We start from the raw sequence: 20415 nt of genomic DNA on the forward strand, positions 1-20415 counted from the left end.
ATGTGAAAGATTCTTCGTGCAACATAATTCTGGGTGCTATTTAAAAACCATAAGTGCTAATGACTCCATTCCTTTTTGGGGTAATGGGGGCTGTTAATTGGAGTACTCTAAATTAAACCTGACCTCTCTAGGATATTCAGAAGCCAAGTTATAAGCCCACAAAAGTGTAACTGCACTACTTCTTTAAAGTGACACCAGGCCCGGTGACCTTCGGGACATGGTTTGACCCCCTATAGGAATGTGCGATCATCATGAAACGTTCAGATCACTTACAACTCAATATATTCTACCTTCTTGTAACGTTTCAGCCTGATTGGACCTTGTTTTCACACAAATGGACCCAGAATGATGTGAAATTGTGCTTCGTGCAACATAATTCTGGGTGCCATTTACAAACCATAAGTGCTAATTACTCCATTCCTTTTTGTGGTTGTAGGGGCTGTTGATTGTAGTACATTAAAACAAACCTGATCTCTCTAGGATATTCACAAGCCAAGTTATAAGCCCACAAATGTGTAACTGGACTACTTCTTTAAATTGCCAACAGATCCGGTGACCTTTGGGACATGGTTTGACCCCCTTAGGAATGTGCGATCATCATGAAACGTTCAGATCACTTACAACTCAATAGATTCTACCTTCTTGTAACGTTTCAGCCTGAATGGACCCTGTTTTCACACAAATGGACCGAGAATGATGTGAAATTGTATTTCGTGCAACATAATTCTGGGTGCCATTTACAAACCATAAGTGCTAATGACTCCATTCCTTTTTGTGGTTGTAGGGGCTGTTGATTGGAGTACAATAAAACAAACCTGATCTCTCTAGGACATTCAGAAGCCAAGTTATAAGCCGACAAAGGTGTAACTGGACTACTTCTTTAAAGTGACACCAGGCCCGGTGACCTTTGGGACATGGTTTGACCCCCTTAGGAAAGTGCTATCATCATGAAACGTTCAGATCACTTACAACTCAATAGATTCTACCTTCCTGTAACGTTTCAGCCTGATTGGACCTTGTTTTCACACAAATGAACCCAGAATGATGTGAAATTGTGCTTCGTGCAACATAATTCTGGGTGCCATTTGAAAACCATAAGGGCTAATGACTCCATTCCTTTTTGGGGTAATGGGGGCTGTTAATTGAAATACTCTAAAACAAACCTGACCTCTCTAGGATATTCAGAAGCCAAGTTATAAGCCCACAAATGTGTAACTGGACTACTTCTTTAAAGTGACACCAGGCCCGGTGACCTTTGGGACATGGTTTGATCCCCTATAGGAATGTGCGATCATCATGAAACGTTCAGATCACTTACAACTCAATAGATTCTACCTTCTTGTAACGTTTCAGCCTGATTGGACCTTGTTTTCACACAAATGAACCCACTACTTCTTTACCATTACCCCAAAAAGGAATGTAGTCATTAGCACTTATGGTTTTTAAATGGCACCCAGAATTATGTTGCACGAAGCACAATTTCACATCATTCTGGGTTCATTTGTGTGAAAACAAGGTCCAATCAAGCTGAAACGTTACAGAAAGATAGAATCTATTGAGTTGTAAGTGATCTGAACGTTTCATGATGATAGCACTTTCCTAAGGGGGTCAAACCATGTCCCAAAGGTCACCGGATCTGGTGTCAATTTAAATAAGTAGTCCAGGTACACATTTGTGGTCTAATAACTTGGCTTCTGAATGTCCTAGAGTGATCAGGTTTGTTTCAGAGTACTCCAATCAACAGCCCCTACAACCACAAAAAGGAATGGAGTCATTAGCACTTATGGTTTGTAAATGGCACCCAGAATTATTTTGCACGAAGCACAATTTCACATCATTCTGGGTCCATTTGTGTGAAAACAAGATCCAATCAAGCTGAAACGTTACAAGAAGGTAGACTCTATTGAGTTGTAAGTGATCTGAATGTTTCATGATGATCGCACATTCCTATAGGGGGTCGAACCATGTCCCAAAGGTCACCGGGCCTGGTGTGACTTTAAAGAAGTAGTGCAGTTACACCTTTATGGGCTTATAACTTGGCTTCTGAATATCCTAGAGAGGTCAGGTTTAATTTAGAGTACTCCAATTAACAGCCCCCATTACCCCCAAAAGGAATGGAGTCATTAGCACTTATGGTTTGTAAATGGCACCCAGAATTATGTTGCACGAAGCACAATTTCACATCATTCTGGGTTCATTTGTGTGAAAACAAGGTCCAATCAGGCTGAAACGTTACAGGAAGGTAGAATCTATTGAGTTGTAAGTGATCTGAACGTTTCATGATGATCGCACTTTCCTAAGGGGGTCAAACCATGTCCCAAAGGTCACCGGATCTGGTGTCAATTTAAAGAAGTTGTCCAGTTACACATTTGTGGGCTTATAACTTGGCTTCTGAATGTCCTAGAGAGATCAGGTTTGTTTTAGTGTAGTCCAATCAACAGTTCCTACATCCACAAAAAGGAATGGAGTCATTAGCACTTATGGTTTTTAAATGGCACCCAGAATTATGTTGCACGAAGCACAATTTCACATCATTCTGGGTTCATTTGTGTGAAAACAAGGTCCAATCAGGCTGAAACATTACAAGAAGGTAGAATCTATTGAGTTGTAAGTGATCTGAACGTTTCATGATGATCGCACATTCCTATAGGGGATCAAACCATGTCCCAAAGGTCACCGGGCCTGGTGTCACTTTAAAGAAGTAGTCCAGTTACACATATGTGGGCTTATAACTTGGCTTCTGAATATCCTAGAGAGGTCAGGTTTGTTTTATAGTATTCCAATTAACAGCCCCCATTACCCCAAAAAGGAATGGAGTCATTAGCCCTTATGGTTTTCAAATGGCACCCAGAATTATGTTGCACGAAGCACAATTTCACATCATTCTGGGTTCATTTGTGTGAAAACAAGGTCCAATCAGGCTGAAACGTTACAGGAAGGTAGAATCTATTGAGTTGTAAGTGATCTGAACGTTTCATGATGATAGCACTTTCCTAAGGGGGTCAAACCATGTCCCAAAGGTCACCGGGCCTGGTGTCACTTTAAAGAAGTAGTCCAGTTACACCTTTGTCGGCTTATAACTTGGCTTCTGAATGTCCTAGAGAGATCAGGTTTGTTTTATTGTACTCCAATCAACAGCCCCTACAACCACAAAAAGGAATGGAGTCATTAGCACTTATGGTTTGTAAATGGCACCCAGAATTATGTTGCACGAAATACAATTTCACATCATTCTCGGTCCATTTGTGTGAAAACAGGGTCCATTCAGGCTGAAACGTTACAAGAAGGTAGAATCTATTGAGTTGTAAGTGATCTGAACGTTTCATGATGATCGCACATTCCTAAGGGGGTCAAACCATGTCCCAAAGGTCACCGGATCTGTTGGCAATTTAAAGAAGTAGTCCAGTTACACATTTGTGGGCTTATAACTTGGCTTGTGAATATCCTAGAGAGATCAGGTTTGTTTTAATGTACTACAATCAACAGCCCCTACAACCACAAAAAGGAATGGAGTAATTAGCACTTATGGTTTGTAAATGGCACCCAGAATTATGTTGCACGAAGCACAATTTCACATCATTCTGGGTCCATTTGTGTGAAAACAAGGTCCAATCAGGCTGAAACGTTACAAGAAGGTAGAATATATTGAGTTGTAAGTGATCTGAACGTTTCATGATGATCGCACATTCCTATAGGGGGTCAAACCATGTCCCGAAGGTCACCGGGCCTGGTGTCACTTTAAAGAAGTAGTGCAGTTACACTTTTGTGGGCTTATAACTTGGCTTCTGAATATCCTAGAGAGGTCAGGTTTAATTTAGAGTACTCCAATTAACAGCCCCCATTACCCCAAAAAGGAATGGAGTCATTAGCACTTATGGTTTTTAAATAGCACCCAGAATTATGTTGCACGAAGAATCTTTCACATCATTCTGGGTTCATTTGTGTGAAAACAAGGACCAATCAGGCTGAAACGTTACAGGAAGGTAGAATCTATTGAGTTGTAAGTGATCTGAACGTTTCATGACGGTAGCACTTTCCTAAGGGGGTCAAACCATGTCCCAAAGGTCACCGGATCTGGTGTCAATTTAAAGTAGTCCAGTTACACATTTGTGGGCTTATAACTTGGCTTCTGAATGTCCTAGAGATATCAGGTTTGTTTTAGTGTACTCCAATCAACAGCCCCTACAACCACAAAAAGGAATTGAGTCATTAGCACTTATGGTTTGTAAATGGCACCCATAATTATGTTGCACGAAGCACAATTTCACATCATTCTGGGTCCATTTGTGTGAAAACAAGGTCAAATCAGGCTGAAACGTTACAAGAAGGTAGAATCTACTGAGCTGTAAGTGATCTGAACGTTTCATGATGATCGCACATTCCTATAGGGGGTCAAACCATGTCCCAAAGGTCACCGGCCCTGGTGTCACTTTAAAGAGGTAGTCCAGTTACACATTTGTGGGATCATAACTTGGCTTCTGAATACCCTAGAGAGGTCAGGTTTGTTTTAGAGTACTCCAATTAAGAGCCCCCATTAGCCCAAAAAGGAATGGAGTCATTAGCACTTATGGTTTTTAAATGGCACCCAGAATTATGTTGCACAAAGCACAATTTCACATCATTCTGGGTTCATTTGTGTGAAAACAAGGTCCAATCAGGCTGAAACGTTACAGGAAGGTAGAATCTATTGAGTTGTAAGTGATCTGAACGTTTCATGTTGATAGCACTTTCCTAAGGGGGTCAAATCATGTCCCAAAGGTCACCGGATCTGGTGTCATTTTAAAGAAGTGGTCCAGTTACACATTTGTTGGCTTATAACTTGGCTTCTGAATGTCCTAGAGAGATCTGGTTTGTTTTAGTGTACTCCAATTAACAGCCCCCATTACCCCAAAAAGGAATGGAGTCATTAGCGCTTATGGTTTTTAAATGGCACCCAGAATTATGTTGCACAAAGCACAATTTCACATCATTCTGGGTTCATTTGTGTGAAAACAAGGTCCAATCAAGCTGAAACGTTACAGAAAGGTAGAATCTATTGAGTTGTAAGTGATCTGAACGTTTCATGATGATAGCACTTTCCTAAGGGGGTCAAACCATGTCCCAAAGGTCCCCGGGCCTGGTGTCACTTTAAAGAAATAGTCCAGTCACACCTTTGTGGGCTTATAACTTGGCTTCTGAATGTCCTAGAGAGGTCAGGTTTGTTTTATTGTACTCCAAACAACAGCCCCTACAACCACAAAAAGGAATGGAGTCATTAGCACTTATGGTTTGAAAATGGCACCTAGAATTATGTTGCACGAAGCACAATTTCACATCATTCTGGGTCCATTTGTGTGAAAACAAGGTCCAATCAGGCTGAATTGTTACAAGAAGGTAGAATCTATTGATTTGTAAGTGATCTGAACGTTTCATGATGATCGCACATTCCTATAGGGGGTCAAACCATGTCCCAAAGGTCACCGGGCCTGGTGTCACTTTAAAGAAGTAGTCCAGTTACACATTTGTGGGGTTATAACTTGGCTTCTGAATATCCTAGAGAGGTCAGGTTTGTTTTAGAGTACTCCAAATAACAGCCCCCATTACCCCAAATAGGAATGGAGTCATTAGCACTTATGGTTTTTAAATGGCACCCAGAATTATGTTGCCCGAAGCACAATTTCACATCATTCTGGGTCCATTTGTGTGAAAACAAGGTCCAGTCAGGCTGAAAAGTTACAAGAAGGTAGAATCTATTGAGTTGTAAGTGATCTGAACGTTTCATGATGATCGCACATTCCTATAGGGGATCAAACCATGTCCCAAAGGTCACCGGGCCTGGTGTCACTTTAAAGAAGTAGTCCAGTTACACATTTGTGGGCTTATAACTTGGCTTCTGAATATCCTAGAGAGGTCAGGTTTGTTTTAGAGTACTCCAATTAACAGACCCTATTACCCCCAAAAAAATGGAGTCATTAGCACTTATGGTTTTTAAATGGCACCCAGAATTATGTTACACGAAGCACAATTTCACATCATTCTGGGTTCATTTGTGTGAAAACAAGGTCCAATCAGGCTTAAACGTTACAGGAAGGTAGAATCTATTGAGTTGTAAGTGATCTGAACGTTTCATGATGATAGTACTTTCCTAAGGGGGTCAAACCATGTCCCAAAGGTCACCGGGCCTGGTGTCACTTTAAAGAAGTAGTCCAGTTACACCTTTGTCGGCTTATAACTTGGCTTCTGAATGTCCTAGAGAGATCAGGTTTGTTTTATTGTACTCCAATCAACAGCCCCTACAACCACATAAAGGAATGGAGTCATTAGCACTTATGGTTTGTAAATGGCAACCAGAATTATCTTGCACGAAGCACAATTTCACATCATTCTGGGTTCATTTGTGTGAAAACAAGGTCCAATAGGGCTGAAACGTTACAGAAAGGTAGAATCTATTGAGTTGTAAGTGATCTGAACGTGTCATGATGATAGCACTTTCCTAAGGGGGTCAAACCATGTCCCAAAGGTCACCGGATCTGGTGTCACTTTAAAGAAGTAGTCCAGTTACACATTTGTGGGCTTATACCTTGGCTTCTGAATGTCCTAGAGAGATCAGGTTTGTTTTAGTGTACTCCAATCAACAGCCCCTACAACAACAAAAAGGAATGGAGTCATTAGCACTTATGGTTTGTAAATGGCACCCAGAATTATGTTGCACGAAGCACAATTTCACATAATTCTGGGTCCATTTGTGTGAAAACAAGGTCCAATCAGGCTGAAACGTTACAAGAAGGTAGAATCTATTGAGTTGTAAGTGATCTGAAAGTTTCATGATGATCACACATTCCTATAGGGGGTCAAACCATGTCCTAAAGGTCACAGGGCCTGGTGTCACTTTAAAGAAGTAGTCCAGTTACACCTTTGTGGGCTTACAACTTGGCTTCTGAATATCCTAAAGAGGTCAGGTTTGTTTTAGAGTACTCCAATTAAGAGCCCCCATTACCCCAAAAAGGAATGGAGTCATTAGCACTTATGGCATTTAAATGGCACCCAGAATTATGTTGCACGAAGCACAATTTCACATCATTCTGGGTTCATTTGTGTGAAAACAAGGTCCAATCAGGCTGAAACGTTACAGGAAGGTAGAATCTATTGAGTTGTAAGTGATCTGAACGTTTCATGATGATAGCACTTTCCTAAGGGGGTCAAACCATGTCCCAAAGGTCACCGGATCTGGTGTCAATTTAAATAAGTAGTCCAGTTACAAATTTGTGGGCTCATAACTTGGCTTCTGAATGTCCTAGAGTAATCAGGTTTGTTTCAGAGTACTCCAATCAACAGCCCCTAAAACCACAAAAAGGAATGGAGTCATTAGCACTTATGGTTTGTAAAAGGCACCCAGAATTATGTTGCACGAAGCACAATTTCACATCATTCTGGGTCCATTTGTGTGAAAACAAGGTCCATTCAGGCTGAAACGTTACAAGAAGGTAGAATCGATTGAGGTGTAAGTGATCTGAACGTTTCATGATGATCGCAAATTCCTAAGGGGGTCAAACCATGTCCCAAAGGTCACCGGATCTGTTGTCAATTTAAAGAAGTAGTCCAGTTACACATTTGTGGGCTTATAACTTGGCTTCTGAATATCCTAGAGATGTCAGGTTTAATTTAGAGTACTCCAATTAACAGCCCCCATTACCCCAAAAAGGAATGGAGTCATTAGCACTTATGGTTTGTAAATGGCACCCAGAATTATGTTGCACGAAGCACAATTTCACATCATTCTGGGTCCATTTGTGTGAAAACAAGGTCCAATCAGGCTGAAACGTTACAAGAAGGTAGAATCTATTGAGTTGTAAGTGATCTGAACGTTTCATGATGATCGCACATTCCTATAGGGGGTTAAACCATGTCCCAAAGGTCACTGGGCCTGGTGTCACTTTAAAGTAGTCCAGTTACACCTTTGTGGGCTTATAACTTGGCTTCTGAATGTCCTAGAGAGGTCAGGTTTGTTTTAGTGTACTCCAATCAACAGCCCCTACAACCACAAAAAGGAATGGAGTCATTAGCACTTATGGTTTGTAAATGGCACCAAGAATTAGGTTGCACAAAGCACAATTTCACATCATTCTGGGTCCATTTGTGTGAAAACAAGGTCCAATCAGGCTGAAACGTTACAAGAAGGTAGAATCTATTGAGTTGTAAGTGATCTGAACGTTTCATGATGATCGCAAATTCCTATAGGGGGTCAAACCATGTCCCAAAGGTCACCGGGCCTGGTGTCACTTTAAAGAAGTAGTCCAGTTACACATTTGTGGGCTTATAACTTGGCTTCTGAATATCCTAGAGAGGTCAAGTTTGTTTGAGAGTACTCCAATTAACAGCCCCTTTTACCTCAAAAAGGAATGGAGTCATTAGCACTTATGGTTTTTAAATGGCACCCAGAATTATGTTGCATGAAGCACAATTTCACATCATTCTGGGTCCATTTGTGTGAAAACAAGGTCCAATCAGGCTGAAACGTTACAGGAAGGTAGAATCTATTGAGTTGTAAGTGATCTGAACGTTTCATGATGATAGCACTTTCCTAAGGGGGTCAAACCATGTCCCAAAGGTCACCGGATCTGGTGTCAATTTAAAGAAGTGGTCCAGTTACACATTTGTTGGCTTATAACTTGGCTTCTGAATGTCCTAGAGAGATCTGGTTTGTTTTAGTGTACTCCAATTAACAGCCCCCATTACCCCAAAAAGGAATGGAGTCATTAGCACTTATGGTTTTTAAATGGCACCCAGAATTATGTTGCACAAAGCACAATTTCACATCATTCTGGGTTCATTTGTGTGAAAACAAGGTCCAATCAAGCTGAAACGTTACAGAAAGATAGAATCTATTGAGTTGTAAGTGATCTGAACGTTTCATGATGATAGCACTTTCCTAAGGGGGTCAAACCATGTCCCAAAGGTCCCCGGGCCTGGTGTCACTTTAAAGAAATAGTCCAGTCACACCTTTGTGGGCTTATAACTTGGCTTCTGAATGTCCTAGAGAGGTCAGGTTTGTTTTATTGTACTCCAAACAACAGCCCCTACAACCACAAAAAGGAATGGAGTCATTAGCACTTATGGTTTGTAAATGGCACCTAGAATTATGTTGCACGTAGCACAATTTCACATCATTCTGGGTCCATTTGTGTGAAAACAAGGTCCAATCAGGCTGAAACGTTACAAGAAGGTAGAATCTATTGAGTTGTAAGTGATCTGAACGTTTCATGATGATCGCACATTCCTATAGGGGGTCAAACCATGTCCCAAAGGTCACCGGGCCTGGTGTCACTTTAAAGAAGTAGTCCAGTTACACATTTGTGGGGTTATAACTTAGCTTCTGAATATCCTAGAGAGGTCAGGTTTGTTTTAGAGTACTCCAATTAACAGCCCCCATTACCCCAAATAGGAATGGAGTCATTAGCACTTATGGTTTTTAAATGGCACCCAGAATTATGTTGCACGGAGCACAATTTCACATCATTCTGGGTCCATTTGTGTGAAAACAAGGTCCAGTCAGGCTGAAACGTTACAAGAAGGTAGAATCTATTGAGTTGTAAGTGATCTGAACGTTTCATGATGATCGCACATTCCTATAGGGGATCAAACCATGTCCCAAAGGTCACCGGGCCTGGTGTCACTTTAAAGAAGTAGTCCAGTTACACATTTGTGGGCTTATAACTTGGCTTCTGAATATCCTAGAGAGGTCAGGTTTGTTTTAGAGTACTCCAATTAACAGACCCTATTACCCCCAAAAAAATGGAGTCATTAGCACTTATGGTTTTTAAATGGCACCCAGAATTATGTTACACGAAGCACAATTTCACATCATTCTGGGTTCATTTGTGTGAAAACAAGGTCCAATCAGGCTTAAACGTTACAGGAAGGTAGAATCTATTGAGTTGTAAGTGATCTGAACGTTTCATGATGATAGCACTTTCCTAAGGGGGTCAAACCATGTCCCAAAGGTCACCGGGCCTGGTGTCACTTTAAAGAAGTAGTCCAGTTACACCTTTGTTGGATTATAACTTGGCTTCTGAATGTCCTAGAGAGGTCAGGTTTGTTTTATTGTACTCCAATCAACAGCCCCTACAACCACAAAAAGGAATGGAGTCATTAGCACTTATGGTTTGTAAATGGCACCCAGAAATATGTTGCAAAAAGCACAATTTCACATCATTCTGGGTTCATTTGTGTGAAAACAAGGTCCAATAGGGCTGAAACGTTACAGAAAGGTAGAATCTATTGAGTTGTAAGTGATCTGAACGTGTCATGCTGATAGCACTTTCCTAAGGGGGTCAAACCATGTCCCAAAGGTCACCGGATCTGGTGTCACTTTAAAGAAGTAGTCCAGTTACACATTTGTGGGCTTATACCTTGGCTTCTGAATGTCCTAGAGAGATCAGGTTGGTTTTAATGTACTCCAATCAACAGCCCCTACAACAACAAAAAGGAATGGAGTCATTAGCACTTATGGTTTGTAAATGGCACCCAGAATTATGTTGCACGAAGCACAATTTCACATAATTCTGGGTCCATTTGTGTGAAAACAAGGTCCAATCAGGCTGAAACGTTACAAGAAGGTAGAATCTATTGAGTTGTAAGTGATCTGAAAGTTTCATGATGATCACACATTCCTATAGGGGGTCAAACCATGTCCTAAAGGTCACAGGGCCTGGTGTCACTTTAAAGAAGTAGTCCAGTTACACCTTTGTGGGCTTACAACTTGGCTTCTGAATATCCTAAAGAGGTCAGGTTTGTTTTAGAGTACTCCAATTAAGAGCCCCCATTACCCCAAAAAGGAATGGAGTCATTAGCACTTATGGCATTTAAATGGCACCCAGAATTATGTTGCACGAAGCACAATTTCACATCATTCTGGGTTCATTTGTGTGAAAACAAGGTCCAATCAGGCTGAAACGTTACAGGAAGGTAGAATCTATTGAGTTGTAAGTGATCTGAACGTTTCATGATGATAGCACTTTCCTAAGGGGGTCAAACCATGTCCCAAAGGTCACCGGATCTGGTGTCAATTTAAATAAGTAGTCCAGTTACAAATTTGTGGGCTCATAACTTGGCTTCTGAATGTCCTAGAGTAATCAGGTTTGTTTCAGAGTACTCCAATCAACAGCCCCTACAACCACAAAAAGGAATGGAGTCATTAGCACTTATGGTTTGTAAAAGGCACCCAGAATTATGTTGCACGAAGCACAATTTCACATCATTCTGGGTCCATTTGTGTGAAAACAAGGTCCATTCAGGCTGAAACGTTACAAGAAGGTAGAATCGATTGAGGTGTAAGTGATCTGAACGTTTCATGATGATCGCACATTCCTAAGGGGGTCAAACCATGTCCCAAAGGTCACCGGATCTGTTGTCAATTTAAAGAAGTAGTCCAGTTACACATTTGTGGGCTTATAACTTGGCTTCTGAATATCCTAGAGAGATCAGGTTTGTTTTAATGTACTACAATCAACAGCCCCTACAACCACAAAAAGGAATGGAGGCATTAGCACTTATGGTTTGTAAATGGCACCCAGAATTATGTTGCATGAAGCACAATTTCACATCATTCTGGGTCCATTTGTGTGAAAACAAGGTCCAATCAGGCTGAAACGTTACAAGAAGGTAGAATCTATTGAGTTGTAAGTGATCTGAACGTTTCATGATGATCACACATTCCTATAGGGGGTCAAACCATGTCCAAAAGGTCACCGGGCCTGGTGTCACTTTAAAGAAGTAGTGCAGTTACACCTTTGTGGGCTTATAACTTGGCTTCTGAATATCCTAGAGAGGTCAGGTTTAATTTAGGGTACTCCAATTAACAGCCCCCATTACCCCAAAAAGGAATGGAGTCATTGGCACTTATGGTTTTTAAATGGCACCCAGAATTATGTTGCACGAAGCACAATTTCACATCATTCTGGGTTCATTTGTGTGAAAACAAGGTCCAATCAGGCTGAAACGTTACAGGAAGGTAGAATATATTGAGTTGTAAGTGATCTGAACGTTTCATGATGATCGCACATTCCTATAGGGGGTCAAACCATGTCCCAAAGGTCACCGGGCCTGGTGTCACTTTAAAGAAGTAGTGCAGTTACACCTTTGTGGGCTTATAACTTGGCTTCTGAATATCCTAGAGATGTCAGGTTTAATTTAGAGTACTCCAATTAACAGCCCCCATTACCCCAAAAAGGAATGGAGTCATTAGCACTTATGGTTTGTAAATGGCACCCAGAATTATGTTGCACGAAGCACAATTTCACATCATTCTGGGTCCATTTGTGTGAAAACAAGGTCCAATCAGGCTGAAACGTTACAAGAAGGTAGAATCTATTGAGTTGTAAGTGATCTGAACGTTTCATGATGATCGCACATTCCTATAGGGGGTTAAACCATGTCCCAAAGGTCACTGGGCCTGGTGTCACTTTAAAGTAGTCCAGTTACACCTTTGTGGGCTTATAACTTGGCTTCTGAATGTCCTAGAGAGGTCAGGTTTGTTTTAGTGTACTCCAATCAACAGCCCCTACAACCACAAAAAGGAATGGAGTCATTAGCACTTATGGTTTGTAAATGGCACCAAGAATTAGGTTGCACAAAGCACAATTTCACATCATTCTGGGTCCATTTGTGTGAAAACAAGGTCCAATCAGGCTGAAACGTTACAAGAAGGTAGAATCTATTGAGTTGTAAGTGATCTGAACGTTTCACGATGATCGCATATTCCTATAGGGGGTCAAACCATGTCCCAAAGGTCACCGGGCCTGGTGTCACTTTAAAGAAGTAGTCCAGTTACACATTTGTGGGCTTATAACTTGGCTTCTGAATATCCTAGAGAGGTCAAGTTTGTTTTAGAGTACTCCAATTAACAGCCCCTTTTACCTCAAAAAGGAATGGAGTCATTAGCACTTATGGTTTTTAAATGGCACCCAGAATTATGTTGCATGAAGCACAATTTCACATCATTCTGGGTCCATTTGTGTGAAAACAAGGTCCAATCAGGCTGAAACGTTACAAGAAGGTAGAATCTATTGAGTTGTAAGTGATCTGAACGTTTCATGATGATCGCACATTCCTAAGGGGGTCAAACCATGTCCCAAAGGTCACCGGATCTGGTGTCACTTTAAAGAAGTAGTCCAGTTACACATTTGTGGGCTTATAACTTGGCTTCTGAATGTCCTAGAGAGATCAGGTTTATTTTAGTGTACTCCTTTGGTTTTTAAATGGCACCCAGAATTATGTTGCACGAAGCACATTTTCACATCATTCTGGGTTCATTTGTGTGAAAACAAGGTCCAATAGGGCTGAAACGTTACAGAAAGGTAGAATCTATTGAGCTGTAAGTGATCTGAACGTTTCATGATGATAGCACTTTCCTAAGGGTGTCAAACCATGTCCCAAAGGTCACTGGATCTGGTGTCACTTTAAAGAAGTAGTCCAGTTACACATTTGTGGGCTTATAACTTGGCTTCTGAATGTCCTAGAGAGATCAGGTTTGTTTTAGTGTACTCCAATCAACAGCCCCTACAACCACAAAAAGGAATGGAGTCATTAGCACTCATGGTTTGTAAATGGCACCCAGAATTATGTTGCACGAAGCACAATTTCACATCATTCTGGGTCCATTTGTGTGAAAAAAAAGTCCAATCAGGCTGAAACGTTACAAGAAGGTAGAATCTATTGAGTTGTAAGTGATTTGAACGTTTCATGATGATAGCACTTTCCTAAGGGGGTCAAACCATGTCCCAAAGGTCACTGGGCCTGGTGTCACTTTAAAGAAGTAGTCCAGTTACACATTTGTGGGATTATAACTTGGCTTCTGAATATCCTAGAGGGGTCAGGTTTGTTTTAGAGTACTCCAATTAACAGCCCCCATTACCCCAAAAAGGAATGGAGTCATTAGCACTTATGGTTTTTAAATGGCACCCAGAATTATGTTGCAAAAAGCACAATTTCACATCATTCTGGGTTCATTTGTGTGAAAACAAGGTCCAATCAGGCTGAAACGTTACAGAAAGGTAGAATCTATTGAGTTGTAAGTGATCTGAACGTTTCATGATGATAGCACTTTCCTAAGGGGGTCAAAACATGTCCCAAAGGTCACCGGGCCTGGTGTCACTTTAAAGAAATAGTCCAGTCACACCTTTGTGGGCTTATAACTTGGCTTCTGAATGTCCTAGAGAGGTCAGGTTTGTTTTATTGTACTCCAAACAACAGCATCTACAACCACAAAAAGGAATGGAGTCATTAGCACTTATGGTTTGTAAATGGCACCTAGAATTATGTTGCACGAAGCACAATTTCACATCATTCTGGGTCCATTTGTGTGAAAACAAGGTCCAATCAGGCTGAAACGTTACAAGAAGGTAGAATCTATTGAGTTGTAAGTGATCTGAACGTTTCATGATGATTGCACATTCCTATAGGGGGTAAAACCATGTCCCAAAGGTCACCGGGCCTGGTGTCACTTTAAAGAAGTAGTCCAGTTACACATTTGTGGGATTATAACTTGGCTTCTGAATATCCTAGAGAGGTCAGGTTTGTTTTAGAGTACTCCAATTAACAGCCCCCATTACCCCAAATAGGAATGGAGTCATTAGCACTTATGGTTTTTAAATGGCACCCAGAATTATGTTGCACGAAGCACAATTTCACATCATTCTGGGTTCATTTGTGTGAAAACAAGGTCCAATCAGGCTGAAACGTTACAAGAAGGTAGAATCTATTGAGTTGTAAGTGATCTGAACGTTTCATGATGATCGCACATTCCTATAGGGGATCAAACCATGTCCCAAAGGTCACCGGGCCTGGTGTCACTTTAAAGAAGTAGTCCAGTTACACATTTGTGGGCTTATAACTTGGCTTCTGAATATCCTAGAGAGGTCAGGTTTGTTTTAGAGTACTCCAGTTAACAGCCCCCATTACCCCAAAAAGGAATGGAGTCATTAGCACTTATGGTTTTTAAATGGCACCCAGAATTATGTTACACAAAGCACAATTTCACATCATTCTGGGTTCATTTGTGTGAAAAAAAGGTCCAATCAAGCTTAAACGTTACAGGAAGGTAGAATCTATTGAGTTGTAAGTGATCTGAACGTTTCATGATGATAGCACTTTCCTAAGGGGGTCAAACCATGTCCCAAAGGTCACCGGGCCTGGTGTCACTTTAAAGAAGTAGTCCAGTTACACCTTTGTCGTCTTATAACTTGGCTTCTGAATGTCCTAGAGAGGTCAGGTTTGTTTTATTGTACTCCAATCAACAGCCCCTACAACCACAAAAAGGAATGGAGTCATTAGCACTTATGGTTTGTAAATGGCACCCAGAAATATGTTGCACGAAGCACAATTTCACATCATTCTGGGTTCATTTGTGTGAAAACAAGGTCCAATAAGGCTGAAACGTTACAGAAAGGTAGAATCTATTGAGTTGTAAGTGATCTGAACGTGTCATGATGATAGCACTTTCCTAAGGGGGTCAAACCATGTCCCAAAGGTCACCGGATCTGGTGTCACTTTAAAGAAGTAGTCCAGTTACACATTTGTGGGCTTATACCTTGGCTTCTGAATGTCCTAGAGAGATCAGGTTTGTTTTAGTGTACTCCAATCAACAGCCCCTACAACCACAAAAAGGAATGGAGTCATTAGCACTTATGGTTTGTAAATGGCACCCAGAATTATGTTGCACGAAGCACAATTTCACATCATTCTGGGTCCATTTGTGTGAAAACAAGGTCCAATCAGGCTGAAACGTTACAAGAAGGTAGAATCTATTGAGTTGTAAGTGATCTGAACGTTTCATGATGATCACACATTCCTATAGGGGGTCAAACCATGTCCTAAAGGTCACAGGGCCTGGTGTCACTTTAAAGAAGTAGTCCAGTTACACCTTTGTGGGCTTACAACTTGGCTTCTGAATGTCCTAAAGAGGTCAGGTTTGTTTTAGAGTACTCCAATTAAGAGCCCCCATTACCCCAAAAAGGAATGGAGTCATTAGCACTTATGGTTTGTAAACGGCACCCAGAATTATGTTGCACAAAGCACAATTTCACATCATTCTGGGTTCATTTGTGTGAAAACAAGGTCCATTCAGGCTGAAACATTACAAGAAGGTAGAATCTATTGAGATGTAAGTGATCTGAACGTTTCATGATGATCGCACATTCCTAAGGGGGTCAAACCATGTCCCAAAGGTCACCGGATCTGTTGTCAATTTAAAGAAGTAGTCCAGTTACACATTTGTGGGCTTATAACTTGGCTTCTGAATATCCTAGAGAGATCAGGTTTGTTTTAATGTACTACAATCAACAGCCCCTACAACCACAAAAAGGAATGGAGTCATTAGCACTTATGGTTTGTAAATGGCACCCAGAATTATGTTGCATGAAGCACAATTTCACATCATTCTGGGTTCATTTGTGTGAAAACAAGGTCCAATCAGGCTGAAACGTTACAGGAAGGTAGAATATATTGAGTTGTAAGTGATCTGAACGTTTCATGATGATCGCACATTCGTATAGGGGGTCAAACCATGTCCCAAAGGTCACCGGGCCTGGTGTCACTTTAAAGAAGTAGTGCAGTTACACCTTTGTGGGCTTATAACTTGGCTTCTGAATATCCTAGAAATGTCAGGTTTAATTTAGAGTACTCCAATTAACAACCCCCATTACCCCAAAAAGGAATGGAGTCATTAGCAATAATGGTTTGTAAATGGCACCCAGAATTATGTTGCACGAAGCACAATTTCACATCATTCTGGGTCCATTTGTGTGAAAACAAGGTCCAATCAGGCTGAAACGTTACAAGAAGGTAGAATCTATTGAGTTGTAAGTGATCTGAACGTTTCATGATGATCGCACATTCCTATAGGGGGTTAAACCATGTCCCAAAAGTCACTGGGCCTGGTGTCACTTTAAAGTAGTCCAGTTAACCCTTTGTGGGCTTATAACTTGGCTTCTGAATGTCCTAGAGAGATCAGGTTTATTTTAGTGTACTCCTATGGTTTTTAAATGGCAGCCAGAATTATGTTGCACGAAGCACATTTTCACATCATTCTGGGTTCATTTGTGTGAAAACAAGGTCCAATAGGGCTGAAACGTTACAGAAAGGTAGAATCTATTGAGCTGTAAGTGATCTGAACGTTTCATGATGATAGCACTTTCCTAAGGGGGTCAAACCATGTCCCAAAGGTCACCGGATCTGGTGTCACTTTAAAGAAGTTGTCCAGTTACACATTTGTGGGCTTATAACTTGGCTTCTGAATGTCCTAGAGAGATCAGGTTTGTTTTAGTGTACTCCAATCAACAGCCCCTACAACCACAAAAAGGAATGGAGTCATTAGCACTTATGGTTTGTAAATGGCAACCAGAATTATGTTGCACGAAGCACAATTTCACATCATTCTGGGTCCATTTGTGTGAAAAAAAGGTCCAATCAGGCTGAAACGTTACAAGAAGGTAGAATCTATTGAGTTGTAAGTGATCTGAACGTTTCATGATGATAGCACTTTCCTAAGGGGGTCAAACCATGTCCCAAAGGTCAACGGGCCTGGTGTCACTTTAAAGAAATAGTCCAGTCACACCTTTGTAGGCTTATAACTTGGCTTCTGAATGTCCTAGAGAGGTCAGGTTTGTTTTATTGTACTCCAAACAACAGCCCCTACAACCACAAAAAGGAATGGAGTCATTAGCACTTATGGTTTGTAAATGGCACCTAGAATTATGTTGCACGAAGCACAATTTCACATCATTCTGGGTCCATTTGTGTGAAAACAAGGTCCAATCAGGCTGAAACGTTACAAGAAGGTAGAATCTATTGAGTTGTAAGTGATCTGAACGTTTCATGATGATCGCACATTCCTATAGGGGGTCAAACCATGTCCCAAAGGTCACCGGGCCTGGTGTCACTTTAAAGAAGTAGTCCAGTTACACATTTGTGGGATTATAACTTGGCTTCTGAATATCCTAGAGAGGTCAGGTTTGTTTTAGAGTACTCCAATTAACAGCCCCCATTACCCCAAATAGGAATGGAGTCATTAGCACTTATGGTTTTTAAATGGCACCCAGAATTATGTTGCACGAAGCACAATTTCACATCATTCTGGGTCCATTTGTGTGAAAACAAGGTCCAATCAGGCTGAAACGTTACAAGAAGGTAGAATCTATTGAGTTGTAAGTGATCTGAACGTTTCATGATGATCGCACATTCCTATAGGGGATCAAACCATGTCCCAAAGGTCACCGGGCCTGGTGTCACTTTAAAGAAGTAGTCCAGTTACACATTTGTGGGCTTATAACTTGGCTTCTGAATATCCTAGAGAGGTCAGGTTTGTTTTAGAGTACTCCAGTTAACAGCCCCCATTACCCCAAAAAGGAATGGAGTCATTAGCACTTATGGTTTTTAAATGGCACCCAGAATTATGTTACACGAAGCACAATTTCACATCATTCTGGGTTCATTTGTGTGAAAACAAGGTCCAATCAGGCTTAAACGTTACAGGAAGGTAGAATCTATTGAGTTGTAAGTGATCTGAACGTTTCATGATGATAGCACTTTCCTAAGGGGGTCAAACCATGTCCCAAAGGTCACCGGGCCTGGTGTCACTTTAAAGAAGTAGTCCAGTTACACTTTTGTCGGCTTATAACTTGGCTTCTGAATGTCCTAGAGAGGTCAGGTTTGTTTTATTGTACTCCAATCAACAGCCCCTACAACCACAAAAAGGAATGGAGTCATTAGCACTTATGGTTTGTAAATGGCACCCAGAAATATGTTGCACGAAGCACAATTTCACATCATTCTGGGTTCATTTGTGTGAAAACAAGGTCCAATAGGGCTGAAACGTTACAGAAAGGTAGAATCTATTGAGTTGTAAGTGATCTGAACGTGTCATGATGATAGCACTTTCCTAAGGGGGTCAAACCATGTCCCAAAGGTCACCGGATCTGGTGTCACTTTAAAGAAGTAGTCCAGTTACACATTTGTGGGCTTATACCTTGGCTTCTGAATGTCCTAGAGAGGTCAGGTTTGTTTTATTGTACTCCAATCAACAGCCCCTACAACCACAAAAAGTTATGCAGTCATTAGCACTTATGGTTTGTAAATGGCACCCAGAATTATGTTGCACGAAGCACAATTTCACATCATTCTGGGTCCATTTGTGTGAAAACAAGGTCCAATCAGGCTGAAACGTTACAAGAAGGTAGAATCTATTGAGTTGTAAGTGATCTGAACGTTTCATGATGATCACACATTCATATAGGGGGTCAAACCATGTCCTAAAGATCACAGGGCCTGGTGTCACTTTAAAGAAGTAGTCCAGTTACACCTTTGTGGGCTTACAACTTGGCTTCTGAATGTCCTAAAGAGGTCAGGTTTGTTTTAGAGTACTCCAATTAAGAGCCCCCATTACCACAAAAAGGAATGGAGTCATTAGCACTTATGGTTTGTAAATGGCACCCAGAATTATGTTGCACAAAGCACAATTTCACATCATTCTGGGTTCATTTGTGTGAAAACAAGGTCCATTCAGGCTGAAACGTTACAAGAAGGTAGAATCTATTGAGGTGTAAGTGATCTGAACGTTTCATGATGATCGCACATTCCTAAGGGGGTCAAACCATGTCCCAAAGGTCACCGGATCTGTTGTCAATTTAAAGAAGTAGTCCAGTTACACATTTGTGGGCTTATAACTTGGCTTCTGAATATCCTAGAGAGATCAGGTTTGTTTTAATGTACTACAATCAACAGCCCCTACAACCACAAAAAGGAATGGAGTCATTAGCACTTATGGTTTGTAAATGGCACCCAGAATTATGTTGCATGAAGCACAATTTCACATCATTCTGGGTCCATTTGTGTGAAAACAAGGTCCAATCAGGCTGAAACGTTACAAGAAGGTAGAATCTATTAAGTTGTAAGTGATCTGAACATTTTATGATGATCACACATTCCTATAGGGGGTCAAACCATGTCCAAAAGGTCACCGGGCCTGGTGTCACTTTAAAGAAGTAGTGCAGTTACACCTTTGTGGGCTTATAACTTGGCTTCTGAATATCCTAGAGAGGTCAGGTTTAATTTAGAGTACTCCAATTAACAGCCCCCATTACCCCAAAAAGGAATGGAGTCATTAGCACTTATAGTTTTTAAATGGCACCCAGAATTATGTTGCACGAAGCACAATTTCACATCATTCTGGGTTCATTTGTGTGAAAACAAGGTCCAATCAGGCTGAAACGTTACAGGAAGGTAGAATATATTGAGTTGTAAGTGATCTGAACGTTTCATGATGATCGCACTTTCCTAAGGGGGTCAAACCATGTCCCAAAGGTCACCGGATCTGTTGTCAATTTAAAGAAGTGGTCCAGTTACACATTTGTGGGCTTATAACTTGGCTTCTGAATGTCCTAG

The sequence above is a fragment of the Nothobranchius furzeri genome, chromosome 10 (genome assembly GCF_043380555.1).
Source record: "Nothobranchius furzeri strain GRZ-AD chromosome 10, NfurGRZ-RIMD1, whole genome shotgun sequence".
NCBI lineage: Eukaryota > Metazoa > Chordata > Actinopteri > Cyprinodontiformes > Nothobranchiidae > Nothobranchius > Nothobranchius furzeri.